Genomic DNA, 18556 nt, shown 5'->3' with positions numbered 1-18556 from the left:
GGTCTCTTCTCACATAGACGCCAGGCACTGGCATCCTCTGCTACAAATGCAACTCGAGCTGTAGATCTCTCCCTGTGTGCTCAGTGGTTGGTGTTAGTCCATGGGAGTTTTGGAGGGTTTGGTTGGTTGATAATGTTGTTCTTCCCATGAGGTTGCAACCCCTTTCAGCTCCTTCAGTCCTTTCTTTAGCACCTTCATTGGGGTCCTCATGCTGTGTCTTTTCTACATCAGATTCCAAGTTCTTTGTCTTTGGACTCAAACTGTTACCAGTAGCTATTGGAGGCAATATCATGGGGATAATCCACGTGTGTATGGTTGGATTTCAGGCCTGCTCACTAAGTAGGACATAATACACTTGGAACTGTAAACATAGTCAAGAACCCACATGAGCCCTAGAGGAGAACTTACTCTATCATTTGCTTAAGTTGATGAAGTCCCTAACTGCCTTCTAAGTACCCATAGGTGCAAATCTTACCTACCAAAGAAACTTTGTAGAAGACTCTTACAGAAACTCCTCCTAAGACGAGCACTAGCCTCTGTGCGTTAATTTACATGAAGCCTCCTAGATTAAAACAAACAGAACCCAGTGTCATTCTCACAGCTGTGTAAACATTGAGTGTTTTCATTGGTGGTTCTGTAAGTAATTCAGAGGAAGGATAAGAGAACGGAGGTAACAGTAGTTTGCGTCTGCTAACATGAAAGTGAGATGATTAAACATTTACTTTTTTTTTTTTTTTTGAGGTAGGCATTGAATTCATTTCAGGATCTTCATATTTCCATCTCCCAAGTGCTGGTAATACAGGTGCAATCATTAGTTAATCTTTTTAACATTTTGTGCCAAATTTAAATTTACTGCATGAGCAGGCATATTAACCTTCATCATTTTAGAAAGTTCGCTTCATTTGAAAGCAAATGAAATATGTGATTTATAAATGAACTTTTAAAAATACATGCTGGGGCTATTTACAGTTACGGAGTATTTACCTAGCTCTGTAAAGTCTTGGGTTTAATTCCTAGCACGATAAAACAATAATCAAAACCCAGTTGTGGCAGCTTGAATGAAAGTGATTCCCACAGGCTCTGGTGTCTGAATGCTTAGTCCTCAGTAGAACTGTTCAGGCAGGATTTAGGAGGTATGGACTTGTAGCTGCTGCCTTTGAGGTTTCAGATGACTTAGGATGTTTTGAAGTAGCTCAACCTCTTGTTTGGGTTCTTGCTGCCAGGCCTTTCCTCTGCCATCATGGACTCTAACCCTCTAGAACCATAAGCCCAAGTTAATGCTTCCTTCTGGAAGTTGCCTTGGTCCCTGGGGTTTCATCAGAACAGTAGAAAAGTAGCCCAGTGTCAGACTGATATATAGGAATCAACTGTGAAATTATGTCCTTTGACGGGTGCTTTTCCCACCAAGCTGTACCCCCTGCTCTAATTTTAAAACATCTCATTTTATTGTGGGTCTCTTCACACTTATGGATCTTTGGCCAATACAGTCCACAGGGAAAAGAGAGCAGAAATGTCAAACGGAGTTTGGAAGCCCCGTGAATACCTACAGTGAATAAACCACTGCAGGACCTGCAGTCAGTAGGCAGATGAACTTAGGGTGATTGATTGAAGGCTTATATAAAGTCCTGGGGAACTGAGGGCAGGGACATCCAGGATGGACAAAGGTCATTGGCTAGGGACTTAGGGTACCTATAATGCCTAATTAGCAAGAACACAGCATTTTAGGAACCTCAGATGCTAGCTGAACAGGTTTTGTCAGGAGAAAGGAAATTGGTCCTATAAACTAATGGAGGCTACGGCAGAACATCCTCTCTCCTGTGTCTGCTGCAGCGGCACATTCCCATGCTTGCCCCAGCAAAACACCATCCAATTGACTTTCCAAAGAACCCTTAGGTTTCTACTTCAAGTAAGTTTTATGAATTCTGTAAGGGCTTCAGATTGTTCATATACATGTATACAGAGGCTTAAATTTCTTCATCTTTGTGTGTGTGTGTGTGTGTGTGTGACACACACACACACATACACACACACAGAGAGAGAGAGAGAGAGGGAGAGGGAGAGGGAGAGAGATGCACTCTGAACCTGGATTCATGTATGTTCCAGCTAGCTAGTAAGCCCTAGTGACCTCTTGTCTTTGTAGTTTGCCCAGCATTGGGATCTAAACTGAGGGCCTCATGATCACACACCAGCTGTTCTCAATCACAGAGCCATCTCTCTAGCAGCCCTTCATACATGTGTCTTGCTGATTATCATTTTTAATGATTTCTTTTTTTGAGACAGGATTTCTCAGTGTGTAGTCCTAGCTGTCCTGGAACTCATTCTGTAGATCAGTCTGGCCTGAAATACACCTGCCTTTGCCTCTCGAGTGCTGGGATGAAAGGCATGTTTAGATTTTGTGGTGTGTGTGTGTGTGTGTGTGTGTGTGTGTGTGTGTGTGTGTGTGTGAGTGATGGTGCCTGCAGAGAGGTCATCTATCGGAACTCTTTGAGCTAGAGTTATAGGCAGTTGTGAGCCATCATTATGGGTGCTGGGAATTGAGCCCAGATCCCCTGAAAGAGTTACACTCCGACCTGTTGAGCCTTATTTTTTCTAGTGCTTCCAAACATCTGCTACATGCTGTATGTGTAATTTTCTCAGTTTCACATATGTGTTGGCTAGTTTTATGTCAGTGTGACACACACTAAAGTCATCTGAGAGGAAGACTTCAATTGAGAAAATACCTCCATAAAATTAGGCTGGAAGCAAGCCTGAAGGGCAGTGGTTCTTAACCTCTGTGAGGGTTAAACTTTGCTTAGGATTAAGACGTTGCTAATGACCATTGGGAAATAGACATTTACATTCATAACAGTAGCAACATTAGTTATAAAGTAACAGTGAAAGTAATTTTATGCCTGGGGTCACCACAGTATGAGGAACTGAATTAAAGGATCACAGCATTAGGAAGGTTGAGAATCACTGCTTTTGGGAAATTTTTTAAATTAGTGATTGATGTGGGTGGGCCCACCCTATTGTGGGTTCTGTAAGAAAGCAGGCTGAACAAGCCATAGGGAGCAAGCCAGTAAGCAGCACCCCTCCATGGCCTCTGCATCAGCTCCTGCATTGATTTCCAGTCCTGACTTTCCTGGAATATGATGGACAAACTAATATAAAATGCATCCTTTTCTCCTCAAGTTGCTTTTGGTCATGGTGTCTTATTGCAGTAATAGAAACCCTAAACAATGCAGATCATCACAAAGGCGGGAAAAACTGAAATGAGGTAAATAGGGAGGGACACAAAACAACCAGAAGGTCTGACAAAGGAAGGAGGAGAGCAGAAGGAAAAGTGTTTTTATCCTAGAACTTAAAGTTCTTATTCTTCAGAGAGCTGGGAAAAATTATTGGCTTTGAACTTCTGCTTCATCTTCCCAACTGGAAAAATAATTGTTAAGGAGAATAATTATGTGATAAGTCTGACCAAATGGGGTTGAGATGGGGATCTAGACACAGTGGTACATGTCCGGACCTGGAGAGATGGTTCTGTGGTTGAGCACCTGCTGCTCTTGCAGAGGGCCTGGGCTTAGTTCTAAGCAGCTACTTGTTTGGTCACAGCCACTCATGACTCCATTGAAGGGGGGAGTCTGAGATACCTTCTGACCTCTGAGGGCATCAGTTACACCTACAGTGCACATACATATGTGCAGGCAAAGCTGTCATACACATAAAATAACACACCATTTGTTTTGTATAGCACACTTTGAGACCCCATATAAATATCTACAAATACTGAAACTACAGAATGTTCTTACTGTGGATTGCAGAGTTGTCTTATGACCTTTAATTTTTAAACCAAACTATTAAAAACTTTTTTACTGCTAGTGTAAATGGATAAACAGATGTATAGTCGTTAAAATTATACATTCAAATATGCCAAAATTAGTTTAATGCTTTAAAGAATTTAAAATTATTTGTATTTCTGGTACAGATCAAACTCAGACCCTTATGTGGGATAGATGAACAGACTTTCTTTCTTAAGTACACTGCTAGTTCTTAAATTGTCCAGCTAATTTAAGATGGTAGAAAGGTGCAGAATTAGGGAAAACGAACCATATAAAATGTCACACCTGGTCCTGTACATGCTCACTCACATGCAGTCATGCAAGAGTCCGAGGCTGTGTGCTAGTGAGACTTAGAAACCCAGATGGCATAAAACGAGAAAGCAGATGTCTTCTTTATTCAGGGCTGAGAGCAGTCTCTGGTGAGTATAAGGCTGGAGGTGGATCTAGATGCAGTGATGTAGATTTGAGCTCCATTCTGGCTACAGCAAACCAAAACCAAACTGGTGACGAATAAAAGGCTAGTTTTTATAGGACTGAAAGCAAACTTTTCAGTTGTCAGCAAAGGAGATAGAGGGCTGCGTACACAGCTCAGTTGGTACGGAGCTGGTCCAGCACCAGGGAAGCTGATCCTCCGCAGTCAGCATGGTGCTGTCCACCTACAATTCTCACACTGCCAGTTTTCTTAAAAGTTAAACAAATTTACTGTGCCCGTCTGTGTACAAATAATGGTCAGCCGTGTGGACATGGTACCTAACATGAAATCAGTGTCTTTTTTTTTTTTTCTTTAATCTCCTTTTCCTTGTCTGTAGGAACCTTAGGTTCATGGAAAAACAGTTTTGATAGATAAGAATCTATGGCAAGAGTCAGACTTCTGAGGCAGCACCAACTTTCTCACCCACCCAACCAGACCACACTTTACTGACGGTGTCCGGCATCTACCCATCTACCTCCACATTAACAAAGAACACTAAAGGCGCCAGTCTCCTTGCTTCCAATACAGCCGTGATGATTAAACTTCCTTTCCTGGTTTTTACCATCAGTTTTTTCCATTTGGTATTTGGGACTGGTGGCTGCACCTACTTTTTTGGGACCTGCCAGAATCAGAACTGTAGCCTAGGAGTAGCAGATTCAGCAATATTTATCAGGTACTTTGGACTTTCCTCATTTTGTTTGTTTGTTGTTCATTATGTATACAGCCTTCTGCCTACAGGCGAGAAGTCAGCACCAGATCTCGTTATAGATGATTATGATGGCTCATGGGGTTGCTCTTAATCTCTGAGCCGTCCGTCTTCCTAGCCCTGTGATTGTTTTTTTAAGATTTATTTTATTTTGTGAGTATTTTGCCCACATGTATATATGTGTATCCTATGCATGCAATGCCAGAAGAAGGCATCCGATTGCATAGTACTGGAGTTACAGATGGTTGTGAGCTGCTATATGGATGCTGAAAACCAAACCCAGGTTCTCGAGAGCAGCCAGTGCTCTTAACTCGTAAGCCGTCTGTTTTGTACTTAGCGCTCATAGCTCAGTCTCATCTCTTCTGTGCCTGTGCCGGTCTTAGATCCATTAGCTGTCAGTTGATTCTTGCTGTCTGTTTATAGCAAGTGTTCATACCTGGCCCTTCAAAATTGCCTTAACTTTTGTGTGAAATTAACAAGCAATTATCAAATTTTATTTTAAAAAAACCAGAGGAATTTCATTAGCATTGCTTCAAGGTGTTTGTGGTTTGTGTTTTAAAAAATGCTCATTTATTGCAGTTTATCTGGTAGGGAAGTACTCTAATGGTTGTCTTGTGTTCTCAGAAACGACAGGAAAGACTTAAGATTTTTATACCTATTAAGAAGTGGTTGTTTAGTATACGAATACTGCAGTAAATATAGTGGCTTGTGAAAGCGGACATTAGTAGTAAAGTGTGTGTTAGCAGAATGCAGTTTCAGTTTCTGTGAAGATGATAGGGGTGCTTTGAAATGGAACAGAAATGTACCAAGTATCCTAATTACTGTTCTAATGCCATGAATGACTGCAGTGACCAAGGCAACTCAGGAAGTTAAGCATCTCATTAGAGCCTTGCGTACAGAGGATGTGTCCATGTGCATCATTGTGTGGAGCATGGCAGAAGGCAGGCAGGCAGATAAGTGCTAGATCAGTAGTTGAGAGTGTGCATCTCACCTAGAGGCATGAGGGAGAGAGAAGGCTAACTGGCAATGGCACCCTCGGCGACACACCCCTCCATCAAGACCACACCTCCTAATTCTTTACAGTAATTTCGCTTAACTGGGGACCAAGCATTAAAACTTGAGGACCATTCTAATGCCCCCACACATTCTTACAGCTAATTGTCAGCTTGATCAGTTCAGGAATCTCCTAGGAGACAAGTTTAGCTATCCTCTGGGCATGCTGTGATGGTATTATTGTGATAAAGTTTGTTGCTTTGGGCTGTGTAAAGAGGAGGAAGTGAGCACTCCTCACTTTTTGTGTTTGCCAGTGTACTCTAGTTGTTAGAGGGTAGTGGCCTTCAGTTCCTGCTACCAAGTCTTTTCCGAGTGTGATGGGTCCTAAACTGTGGTCCAAACAATTTTTTCTTCCCTTGAATTGCTTTCCGTAGGATATTTTATCACAGCAACATGTGGGCTGGAGAGATGGCTCAATAGTTAAGGACACTGACTATTCTTCCAGAGGTCCAGAGTTCGATTCCCAGCAACCACATGGTGGCTCACAACTATCTGTAATGGGATCTGATGCCCTCTTCTAGTGTGTCTGAAAACAGATACAGTGTACTCACATACATGAAACAGATCTTTAAAAATGTTCCAAAGGGTATACACAAGCTCTTAGTGAGCAAAACCCCCAGCTGTTACTGTGGCTTGTGACCCATAAGCTTGTAAAGGAGATTTGTGTCACAATTTAAGTGAGGATGGTGTGCAGTTAGGTGAAAGGTAAAGTTTCCTACTAGAAGAAAGTAATAAAAAATGCTTGAGAAGCACTGAGTTATAGGTGGAGTTTGATCCTATATCCCTTTTGCTTATATTGTTTCCGTTTCGGTTTGGTCCCATAATAAACACTCTAGGGCAGACACTGACTCTTTGAAGGATGGAGTTTGCCTTTTAAAGAACTATATGCAATGCGTGGTACTCAAAATGGAACCTTGTCTCAGTAGGGACTTGAAGCCCTCACTCAGCACTAGTCAGTTAGCATGCAGTGTGCACCTAAAGGCAAACTCCCACGTTGTTAAGACAAAAGCCAGAAATGCCAACTTTTAATGAAACACATATCTGATTGTTGGAGTTAAAGATGAACACCACCATGTACAGCTCTAAACATTTTTTTTTTTTAAAAAAGACGTAAAATAAGTGATTGTGTTGTTTTTGGTTTTTTGAAACAGGGACTCTGTATACCCTTGGCGTCCTATAGACCAGAACTCACAGAGATCTGCCTGCTTCTGCCCCAAGTGCTGGGGTTGAGGTGTGATACATGGGTTTTAAAAGTACAATTACAAAGTAAAGGAACTTAAAGAACAAAGCCTCATCATATATGATGGAGCAATTCAAAACACAGCATAGCATAATTTTCTCCAACCATTTGAGTGTTAAAATTATCTCACTTAAAACTGAAAAATTTCTTTAGAAAATCAAGGCGTCATTTGACTAGTAAAGCCTATTCTTTCCACTTGGTTACTAAAAAATTAGAAGGGGGAAAAAGACTAGAGATTGTTCATACTATTGAAAAAAAAATCTCAGGCTAGGCAAGTGCTGTATACCTGAGGTACAAACACTGGGAAGGCTGAGGCAGGAGTGCCCACACTTGAAGTCAGTATGTACTATATAAAAGAAGACATTTTTTACAGCATCGTAGGAACACGAAAGTAATAAGTGCTTATTTTTTCAATAAGCAAAACTGTGTTCCTTGCTAAAATGTAAATATCCCATACATAAAATATCCATAATTCTCTAGGAATATAACAGCAGTATTTCATGTAAGAAAGAAATGTATTTGGCAGTAATCGTAGGTTTCTGTTCGTTGGTTTGTTTTGGTCTTTATGAAGGGAGACAGGGTAGAGAATGTGTAGTCATGGTAACGGAAAGGGGCCGCTTACCATAGAACATTGAAGTTGAGGATCAAGAACTTTAGTGCAGTTTAATTTCTTAAAAGGTTACTTTTAATGATGGTTCTTAAATACTTTAACCTCCTTTTTAGCCCACCTCCTACCAGAGGTAATGGGAAAGTGGATACAGGAGAAGTGGACCTGTTTAGAAATGCTTCTTTGGAGTAAATCTGTGTTGTCTGGAAATCGCCAGTTCAGTTCATAGGTTAACAGCTGCAGCTCAGTCCATGTGCAAAAACACTTTACAAATATATAGTTGGGTTAGCAACAGCCTAGCCAGGCCTCAGCCTTGGCACAAGTCAGCATTAGAGACCAGTGCCAGCAGGAACACTTGAAAAGTTCTCGGCTGTGTCTCTCAGTGAATCAAAAATCTGTGCAGATGGGAGACCAGCAAGGGTTGTACAGGCGTCTCCATAAGTAAGCCTAGCCCAGTCTCCATCACTGCCTGTCAGTTCTTTTCATACTTTCTCCCAGTGTCATGTTCTCCATGGGTCTTGCCTTAGCATGTGTCTGGCCTCAGTATGTGCTACTGTCTCAGCTGATGTCACTGCCAGTGAGTCTGAGACCTTAGAAGCAGCAAGAAGCCAAGGCATACCACCAGAAGTTTTTTGGTGTGTTTATTTGTATGGAGCCCAGACAAAAAGGAGCTCAGTAAGGCAGACCAATACATGTGTGTTGTTAGTGAAGAATCCTTTATCATGTGTCCTTTCACATGTTTGCTTTAGCAGAACATCCTTTCACATTATGTCTGCTTCAGGAAATGTTCCTTCACAAGTCTGCTTTAACCTTTCACTGTGTCCACTTCAGGAACACTCCTTCATGTTTACCCCTGCAAAGCACCATCCAACACGACTGACTTTCCAAAGAACCCTCAAGTTTCCTCTTCAGTCCAGTTAGCAGCATTTGAAAATAATGTGTATACATGAAGGGATGTACAGTACCTGTGGCACCAGAGACACAGGTCCTTCTGCAACGGATTTACATTGGCTGTGAGCTTTCTAGTATGGGGACTGAACTGAACTTGGGTCCTATTAAAAAACAGCACAGTCTCTTAGCCATTTAGCCCTTTCTTTAGCCCCTTGGTATTTTAATTGAAAATAGCACTGACCTAGGCTTGAAGCCTGGATGTATATGACCTTAGATAAGGTCAAGTGGAAGCTACCTAGTACATAATGTATAATGTATACTTTCTTTAGCCAAACACCTTTAAAGCTGTGGATTTGTTCACAGTAGAGCTTGTCCCTCTTCTGGATGCTGTAGGTAGGTAACTACCTGGCCTAGTCTTGCCAAGTGCCCCCCAGCAAGCCACTCTTCATCCCATTTAGCGTTCCTAGCAGAGCCCACCAGGATTCTGTGTATGACTGCTGTTCAGACATACAGTGTATCTTTATCTTGGGTGTATCATTGCTTCTGAATACCTTTCTTTTAAACCCTTCTGGAACCCAGGGCCCAACATATATGCATACACTGTGTCACCCAAGTGCTCCCCACCTCCAGTTGTGACAGAGTGATTCTGTTCATAGTGTGTTTCTGACTGGCGGCATGTCAAGAAAATGAAAGTCTACTGACTGGAGCTGGGTTTAATGTTTCTGGGAAAGATGTCCTTGTTCCTGAAAGAGATCCCCATAAGGAGACAACTGTCTCCCGGTTAGTGCTAAATCTGGGTTAAGAAGTCTATTTGTTTGACTCCTCAATGATGGAGGCACCAGGTAATGATAACAGGGTTAAAGGAAAAATTGAGCAAAAAAACTAATCCTGGACCTGCTCTCTCTCACTCGTTCATGCTCGTACTCTCTGTGTCTCTGTCTCTCTCTCTCCTGTGAAAACTTTGTCTGAACTGCTTTGGTTTGAATTTTCTCAGTGAAGTAAGCAAACATAACCTATGTAGACTTAGAATTTTCAAAACCTACTTTAGTAACGGTTCTTAAATGCTTCAACCTCCCTTATAGCCCACTGACCAGAGGTAGGGGAGGAAGATGGCTAATAAGACAAGTGGGACGTGGACCTGTTTACGAGTAGTTCTTTGGGGCGATTCCAATCTTCATTGTCAACTGTCCAGTCCACCTGAATCAGCAGCAGCCACTGAGTCCAGAAGAATCTTCAAGGCTCTGCCGATTGGCAGGAGTTCAGTGAAGCAGCAGGAAGCAGCCTCCCGAAGTTCTTTGGTGCACATCTCTCTATGAAGTCACGATAAACAAAAATCAGCCAATGCTAGAGTGTCCCCAGCAAGGCGAACCAATGCCAGAGCGATGTCTACTCTGTCATGTTACACTCTTTCCAAACAGTATGTGTCTTCTCAAGCATCTGCTCCAGCAAGGCATCACATGCCCTTTCACCAGACAGCTTCCAGAAAAACACCACGTGTTTGTTCTCAACAAAACATCTTCTCACCCATCTGCTTCAGCAAAGCGTCCTCTTATAAGACAGCTTCCAGAAAGCACGACATGGCACAACATAGTCTCCAAGGAAACTAGAAATTACCACTTCAACTGACAAAGAATGCAATTGTAGCTGCAAATTGTGGGAGAAGTACTTGCTTCTTAGACTTGTGGGGAATACATTGACATTTTGTAAGTAAAGATTACTTTGTAATTGATCAATTTATAGTTGAGCTAAATTATCAGGAGATACATATTTTTTATTGCAAAATTGCCAGAAGGTTTATTTGAATATTGCAGAGGGATTTGGCAGCATGTTTTGGCTATTTACCTGTTGTATGTAACTGCATGTCACAGTACCCTTTGAGACAACACTGTAAAACAGAATTAAATGCTCTTTTCCAGTAGTGGGTGATTGCAATTAAACCTAGGGTGTTGAAGAGGCTAGGCAAGGCAAAACTGTATCTCTAGCTCACTTCCTGTATTAAAATTTGAGACAGGGTCTTTGTGGTGATTTGAATATGCTTGGCTATGGGAATGAAGTGCCACTATTTGGAGGTGCAGCCTTGTTGGAGTAGGTGTGCCACAGTGGGCTTTGGGCTTTAAAACCCTTATCTTAGCTGTCTTGAAGCTAGTCTTCTAGCAGCCTTCATATGAAGGTATAGATCTCTCAGCTCCTTCTGTACCATATCTGCCTGGAAGGCTGCCACACCTTGACGATTATGGACTGAACCTCTGAACCTGTAAGCCAGCCCCAATTAAATGTTGTTCTATAAGAGTTGACTTGGTCATGGTATCTGTTCACAGTAGTAAAACACTAAGAACAGTCTTCTTAGTTGCCTTTTAACAGGTTAGCCTTGAACTCATGATCTTCCTGACTTAGGCCTCCTAAGAAATCTAAGTAATTGAGAGGGAGGGAAGGAGGGAATATTTACTCCCTAGTCAGATCTAGATGAAATGATTCGAAAATCACTTTTTGCTGAAATGAATTTAATCATTCTTGTATTCCTTCCTAAAAGCTGTGTAGGTTAAATAACTTTTTAAATACGTATAATTAGTTACATTATATTGTAGATACTTTCCATTTTACTGATGTTACAGATTATAGAAGGATGCTTTAATAACAGTAATACTGTGCTGTCAGTATACTCATTTGCTATGAACTCTTAAAACTTTATACTGATTATAGGTGTTAACTTTTAACCTTTTCTTTCTTTTTTCCCCCTTTTTTCTTGTGTTTGAGACAGACAGAGATATTGTAGATCAGGCTGGCCTTGAGCACAGAGATCCACCTGCCTCTGTCTAAGTGCTGGAACTAAAGCCAACATGCCTGGCTCTTTCCCTCCCCTCCCACCACTCTAGAATTGTGAACCCAGGCATATCTTGCTTGTTGCACTCTTACTGTGTAGCTCAAGTTGACCTTTCATTTGAGGTGATCCTCTAGCCTCATAAGATGCACCACCAAACTGACTTTTATTTTATTTTTGAGAAAAGGCTTCATTATGTCATTCAAGAAAGTTTTGAACTCTTGCCTCGAGCCAACCTCCAGCTAAATCTTCCACTTTACTAGAGCCCACAGGGGTGCCCCATTTTATCTGTTTAATCAGTCCTCTTCACATCATTGCTGTTGCCTTTTCAGTTAGTCTTTGTTCTGTGGTTGTCCAGCACCAACTCAATGTCTTATAATTTGGTTTAATTCTAATACTGTTTACCTAGAGGTAAGGGTAAGGGTATGTCTTCAAAGTTACCTATACTTTAGATTCCGTGGTTCCAAAGTTAAGGACTCTTATAGTCTCCTCTTCTGATGTGTTTTTTGTTTGTTTTTGGTTGATTTGGCTTTTGATTTTGTTTTGTTTTTTTTTTTTTTGTCTGAATTTTGACTTTTCTTTTAAAGATTCTTCTCTCATACAATGCATCCTTACCATAGTTTCTCCAACTATTCCTCCCAGTATTTGTAATTACAAATTATGTATTATAATACTGTATTCATTGTTCTTAAAAATGAAAGGATTATTAGTGAGTCTTCAGGGTTCTTTTATGCATAATGAGAGCTTTGCAGTTAATGGAGTTACTGATAGACACAGATAAGACACCCTTACTGTGTATTAGGCACTTTTCTTTGCTCATAGTATGTGGCCTACAAAGTAGGTGAGTACTGTAGTGTTTTTGTTCCTTTAACTCCTGAGAGTGCAGGTTTCCTGGTACCATTGAGTTGTGCTCTTATGCCTTATTAGCTTTAAGAAAAACAAGTCAGCATCCAAGTGTGTGTATGACAAAGTTGTGTTGTAAGAAGGGATCTGAAGGAAGACGCCATGCAGAGACACTTGCTGGCAGCCGGCAGGGTGTGGGAATGTAAAAACAGGCTCAGAAGCAACTTTTATGATGGACAGGGTGACTTGTTATTACTGTGATCTTACCATTTCAAATGCAAGTAATTTGAATAGATTCTGTATGGTATAAGGTAATGAATTTTTTTTTTATGGAAAAAGAAAATAGATTTCATATTTTTTTTCAAACAATACATCCTAACCAGTTTCCCCTTTCCCCTCCCTCCGCCCCTCTCAGCCCCCCGCCCCCACATCCCTTCTCAAGAGACAACAGTCAAACAGGACAAAACAAGATACAGTAAGGCAAGGCAAAAGTCCTCATGAAGGCTGGACAAGGCGAAGAGAGGAAAGGAGTCCCAGGATCAGGCAAGGAGTTAGAGCCGCCCTGACCCTACTCTTGATCATTCACAGAGACCATCAAGCTAACAGCCACACCATTACAGACCAGCTCCAGACCCATGCAGGGCCTGTGCTTGCTGCTTACGTCTCTGCGAGCCTATATGGTTCCGTTGATCAGTTGCTTAGTTGATTTGGTGGAATAATTTATTAGAATGACTCCTGAAATTCAGGAAAGTATTGACCATTCTAGACCATGATAAAGGACACAGGTCCAGATGATGAAGTTTGGGGCTTTTCTGTTCCTGTGGAGCTGGAGAATGCCACCCTTCTGTATGCTTAGTTTTTGTTGAATATTTGGTATGCATGGTTAAAGTCATAGGTAATTAGATATTAAAATTCATAGGTAATTAGATATTAAAATCCCCTATAAAATCAACATTAAAAAGTAGATTACAGACCGTCAACATAACAGATTATATACTGCCATTCAAAAATGTCCTGGTTAAGTGCTGAATCAAAGCAAGTCCGGAAACCAGCTGGGCAAATTTCAAACTCTGCACCTCCATGTATGTCTCCTGTCAACGTGCTCTTCAGATCTCCCAACTTTTTCCTGCTATGTTGACCGCAGAACACTTCTTTTTGGGTTGTTCCATTCTCCGATAGCAGCAGCTTTCCTCAGCAAGTATTTCATGGCTCTAGTATCTTGAACATCTTGGGTCTTCAGTACAACTTCAAAATTACAGCTTCTTGTTCCAGTGTTTGGGATCCATACGTGATCTTCTGGGGCCTCCCAAAAGGGCTCGGGCCTCATCTCCAGCTGTGCCCTTGGAGCACTCTAGGCCCTCGTTGACTCCAGTTCACTGCTGCTACTGTTCTTGGTGATCATCCCATGGTACTGGCATCTCCAATTCGCTGGAGTCTTTTGCTGCAACTAGGCTTCACCAGTCCCTTCTTACAGGCTCTCTTCATGGTGCCAAGCCTCAGTTCCTTTTCATGACAGCTTCAGTACTGTGCCGTCAACTGCAGCTCCGGCTGCACCATCATCAGTGGCCTTTCTTGGCCTCCCACAGTGCCAAGCCTCAACTGTTCACCATGACTCCATGCTTTCAAAACCAGTACCACTTGGGTGATTCTTACTATTATGAAGTCCAGTTGCAGCGTGAGGTACGATCTTGGCTGTTTCTAGAACACAGCTTCTTTTTGCTCTCAGAAACACTTCCCAGAAGATTTCACCTCAGTGATGCTGGCCTCTTCTTAATCACTTTCAATTTCTTAGCTCTAGCTGACCAGCATTAATTCTTCCAGTATTCCCTTCTATTCTGGACTCTAAAGCCAAAGCTGTGTGGCTGGATCTGCTGAGTTCTGCTGCTTGCAGGAGCTGGAACGTGGCTCCCTTGTTCTGTATTATCACGAGCTTTCTGTTTTCCAACTCTCACTGCCTAAGCTTGGCTGTTCTGAAACTTGTTCTGTGGATTGACCTTGAACTCAGAGATCTGCATGGCTCTATCTCCTGAGTGCTGGAATTAAAGGCCTGAGTGCTGGAATTAAAGGCATGTACTACCTTGCCTACACTTACCTAAAACTTGTTCTGTCCCAGGCTGGCTTTGAACTTAGAGATCAATTTACTTTTGTAAAATAAGCTTAGCAGGGTGGGATCTGCCTTGAAGTCACTCCCTTAATATGTTTATCTCCTTGAAGGTAGTTCTTTGTGCTTCCTGGTGCCCCTTTAACATTTGGACCAAACATTTTATATTTTTTCTTTTCAAGCTTGCTATACTTCATCAAAACGCTTTTTATGAGAGTGAACTGAAGGACAACGTCTGTGCTGGGCCACACCTCCTAATAGTGTTACTCCTGGGCCAAGCATATATAAACCCACATATATACTTTAATACTATATACATGTTTTCAAAAAGTAGTTATTCAAATTTTTAAAAATAAAGTAATACTTTGTTTCCTTTTTTTCTGCCTTAAGTAATGAAGATGTTTATTTGTGTATTTGCTTTAAAAATAAGTAATGTATAGATAACTGCCTAAAGAAAATGCACTACTTAATGCTAAAATAAGTTACTTATAGCCTAATTAGGCTCTTCATAGGAGTTGTCACCGGGTCACAGGTTTTGAAAATGAAGTTTTATTATTTGTAGAGACTTCCTGAACACTTTCCAGGTGAGATAAAAACCATAGTTTGTGAAAGAGTGTAATGTGTGAGTTATACATTAAGAGTTTTGTGGCTTCAAATAAAACCTAGTTGTTCTACTTTGAATAGTTAGGAGTGTATTATACACAACCTTGAAGGCACCTAGAAAACTAACTTTGGTGTTCTGTGAAAAAGGCAAGTCTGATCTGTTTAATATACATTCCCAAGTGGTAACAAAATCTGCCACACAATTTATACTTTGTATAAATGTTATGAATGGGAATGTGCCCATGAACATCTTTTCAGTTTGTTTGCTGTTGGTGTATAAAAAGGCTACTGGTGTTTCTAAGTTGATTTTGTTTCTTACAGATTTGTGAAAAATGTTTGACATTTCTGGAAGTTTCCTGGTGACATTTTAGGATCTTTTATGTATAGTGTCTTGTCCTATCATCTGAAAATAGGGATGACTGACTGTTTTGTGGTTTGTATCCGGTTGATTTCCTTCTCTCGCTTTGTTTGTTGCTCCAGCTCATGTGCTGAGTCTCACTCCATCAAAAAGGAGTGTGGATAGTGGGCAGTTCCCAATCCTTGATTGTAATGGAGTTGTTTCAAGTTTCTTTTCCTTTATGATGTTGGCTGTGGTTTGTCATATATAGCCTTTAATTTTTTTGTGTTGAAGATTCCTGAAGTTCTGTCTTCTCTGGGACTTTGCTTCACATCATGACATTGGTTTAATGGTGGAATTTACACAAGCGATGTGGGAATAGGGCAGCAAACTGGACGTGACTAGCAGATGAGTTCACACTGCTCCTGTGTTTAACTGCTAAGTCTGCTCTAGGCTACTTCCTTCCTCCTCTGCCTGTAGTATCTTGTTACCATCAGTGCATGAAGCCCTTGCACTAGAACATTGCTGTGGACTCCAAGATACCTTAGAACAGTTCCTTGATGGTAGTGCAGTTGCCAGGGAAGGTGAAGGACATCTTTGAATAGGACTCCCCAGGTGTAGTGTCTCAGACAGCTGTTTCACAGGTTTGGGGATCCACTGCACCAGGTCACTGCTGTTCAAGTTTGGGTGTTAAGCATCTGTTGCACCTCGGTACCTGAACATGGTAACTGTTGTCAGTTAGAACCCATGGCAGTGCAGGGCAATGGAAGGCACAGATACCTGTCATATTCTTGTCGTCAGGCATCTGCGGAGTGGGTGTGGAGTACTGGGGGCTTCCCAATTGGTCAAGGGGGCAAAGCCAAGCATGAAGAAGTATTGGTAGGGACAGGGTACCATTTTTGAAGGCAAGTGGTTACCCTACTCGTGGTGGTAAACCGGAGGTGGTTTATAAAAGTAGGTATGGTCAGCTTTAGCTTCAAGGCAGATAAGCAGTCACATGTCATTATCCATACAATAGATCTCACCTGTGTTTTCAACTAGCTGTTGGACTAAAAGGGTGGCACTGTAGGATTCAACCGTTGTGCCCAGCCCTCTGGGGGAAGGTGTTAATGGTTCTTTCTAGATACTCCTCTCTAAGGAGGGTACTCATCTCAGAGCCAGTTCCCCTGCAGGAACTGTGTCAGCCAAAAAGCCCTTCGGGCAGTCACAGCTCTCAGCTTCCTTCTCATTGTCCAATAAGAAATCATGCAGCTCTGTGCCTTCTGTGTAGTGCCTTGACCCATTTGTTTCTAGCCTTCCTCTATCCTAGGAAGTTACCCGGCCTGATGATCTGCCAGAAGGGCCCTGAGCTCACAGAATCCATGGTGTGGAGCTCGAGTCCGTAAGCACAGCGTGGGACACACACTTGTGGCTATTACACTGCTGATGCACTGCAGCTTACTTTCCCTGTAGTGTGTGGAGGTAGGATCACTGCTGTGCTCATCACTGGCCAAGCCTGTGGGTGTGCAGCACAGTAGCTTCAAAGACTTTGCACTTCTCTAGGACCTTTATTATGGAGGCTTTTGTTAGATGTCTTTCTGTATCTTTTGAAATGATCGTGTGTTTTTGCCAATTTGTGTGATTTTGATTACTTGTACTGATTTATATATGCTGAGTCATCCTTTTGTCTCTGGGACAAACTTAAGGTAAATTATCTTTGGTGCTATATTAAGCATACAAGTATTTTATTGAGGATCTTTGCATCTGTTCATCGGGGATGTTGACCTGTAGTTTTCTGTTGTCCTTTCTTTACCTGAATTTGGTTATTAGCATAATACTGCCTTCATAGAAGAGGTTAATGATGCTCTTTTGATAATTTAAGAAGTATTGTTTGTAGTTCTTTGTAGCTATTCTGGTAGAAGTTTTCTGTGAATTCATCTGGACCTAGGCTTGTTTTAGTCAGAAGTCTTTAAAATGTGTGTTTTTATTCATGTGTTTCTGCTTATTATATGTATGTACATGTGTATTTAAGAACTGTTATAGAGGCCTTAAGAGGGCATTGGATCCACGAGAATTGGGATTACAGGAAGCTTTGAACTCAGATCCAAATGCTGGTCCTCTGTGGAAGGTTGTTCAGCTCTTCTTGGATGTTTCTAACATGGTTTCCATTTCTTTTAGAATTCCTAATTTAAATGAGTATAATTTTAAAAACGATTAACATTCTGGATTTTTGTGTGTATTGTAATCTCCTTCTAATTCTGTTAATTTGATCCTGTCTGTCTGATCACACCCTCTGCTCTTTCCATAGCTCTTTGATCCACTGATTCTTTTTAGTTTTCTGTGTTTATTTCATTAATGTATACTCTGACTTTTACTATTTTTTTTTGTTTTACTCCAAATTCCTGAGTTACATTAAGTCATTTATTTGTGTGCTCTCTGATTTTAACGCAGGCGTTTAGAGCTGCAACTGCCCTTAGAACAGTGTCCCAGAGCGCTTCAGTTGTGCTTTTGTGCCCTTTTAATTCTGGGATTTTAATGTTTTATTTCTTTGATCTGACTATCATTGCGTAATATGTTGTTTGATCTCTATGAGTTTGTATAGTTACCAGACATTCATTTGCTGTTGAATTTTTAAACCTTCATTGCATTGTAGTCAGATAGGACATAGACTTCAGAATTTTTTCAGTTTTTTGTAACTTGTTAAGATTTGTTTTATGTACCAGGATATGTTCCATTTTAGAAAAGTTTACGTGGGCTTTTGAGTGGAATGTATATTCTTTAGTATTAAGGTTAAATAGTCTGTAGATACTTGTTAGGACTTTTTGATATCTGGTGCATTTAATTCTGATGTTATCTGTGTAGAAGAAAATGGGGATTAAAATCCCCTACTGTACTGAGTTGCAGCTAATCTGTAGCTTTAATTCCAGTAGTATTTGTTTTATGAAGTCGGGTGTCCCAGAGTCTGATGCATGTATGTTTAGTAGTGTAATATCTTCCTGGTTAATTGTTCCTTTGATGAGGATGAAGTAGCCTTTATCTCTTACTTTTCATTTGAAGCCTGTTTTATCAGAAATTAGGATAGTGACAACTG

General features: G+C 41.1%; 1 protein-coding gene across 1 annotated transcript in view; it reads left to right on the top strand.

Moving 5' to 3' along the window:
- The window catches only part of ZNF292 (zinc finger protein 292), a gene marked incomplete at its 5' end in the record, with an annotated part of 60945 nt that overhangs the window by 8912 nt on the left and 33477 nt on the right, over nt 1–18556 (top strand). The gene's annotated exons all lie outside the window — the stretch shown is intronic.

Source organism: Micromys minutus (assembly GCF_963924665.1).
Source record: "Micromys minutus genome assembly, chromosome: 26".
NCBI classification, from domain to species: domain Eukaryota; kingdom Metazoa; phylum Chordata; class Mammalia; order Rodentia; family Muridae; genus Micromys; species Micromys minutus.
The sequence above is the reverse complement of the archived record's forward strand: the minus strand, read 5'-3'. Positions and strand labels throughout refer to the sequence as shown.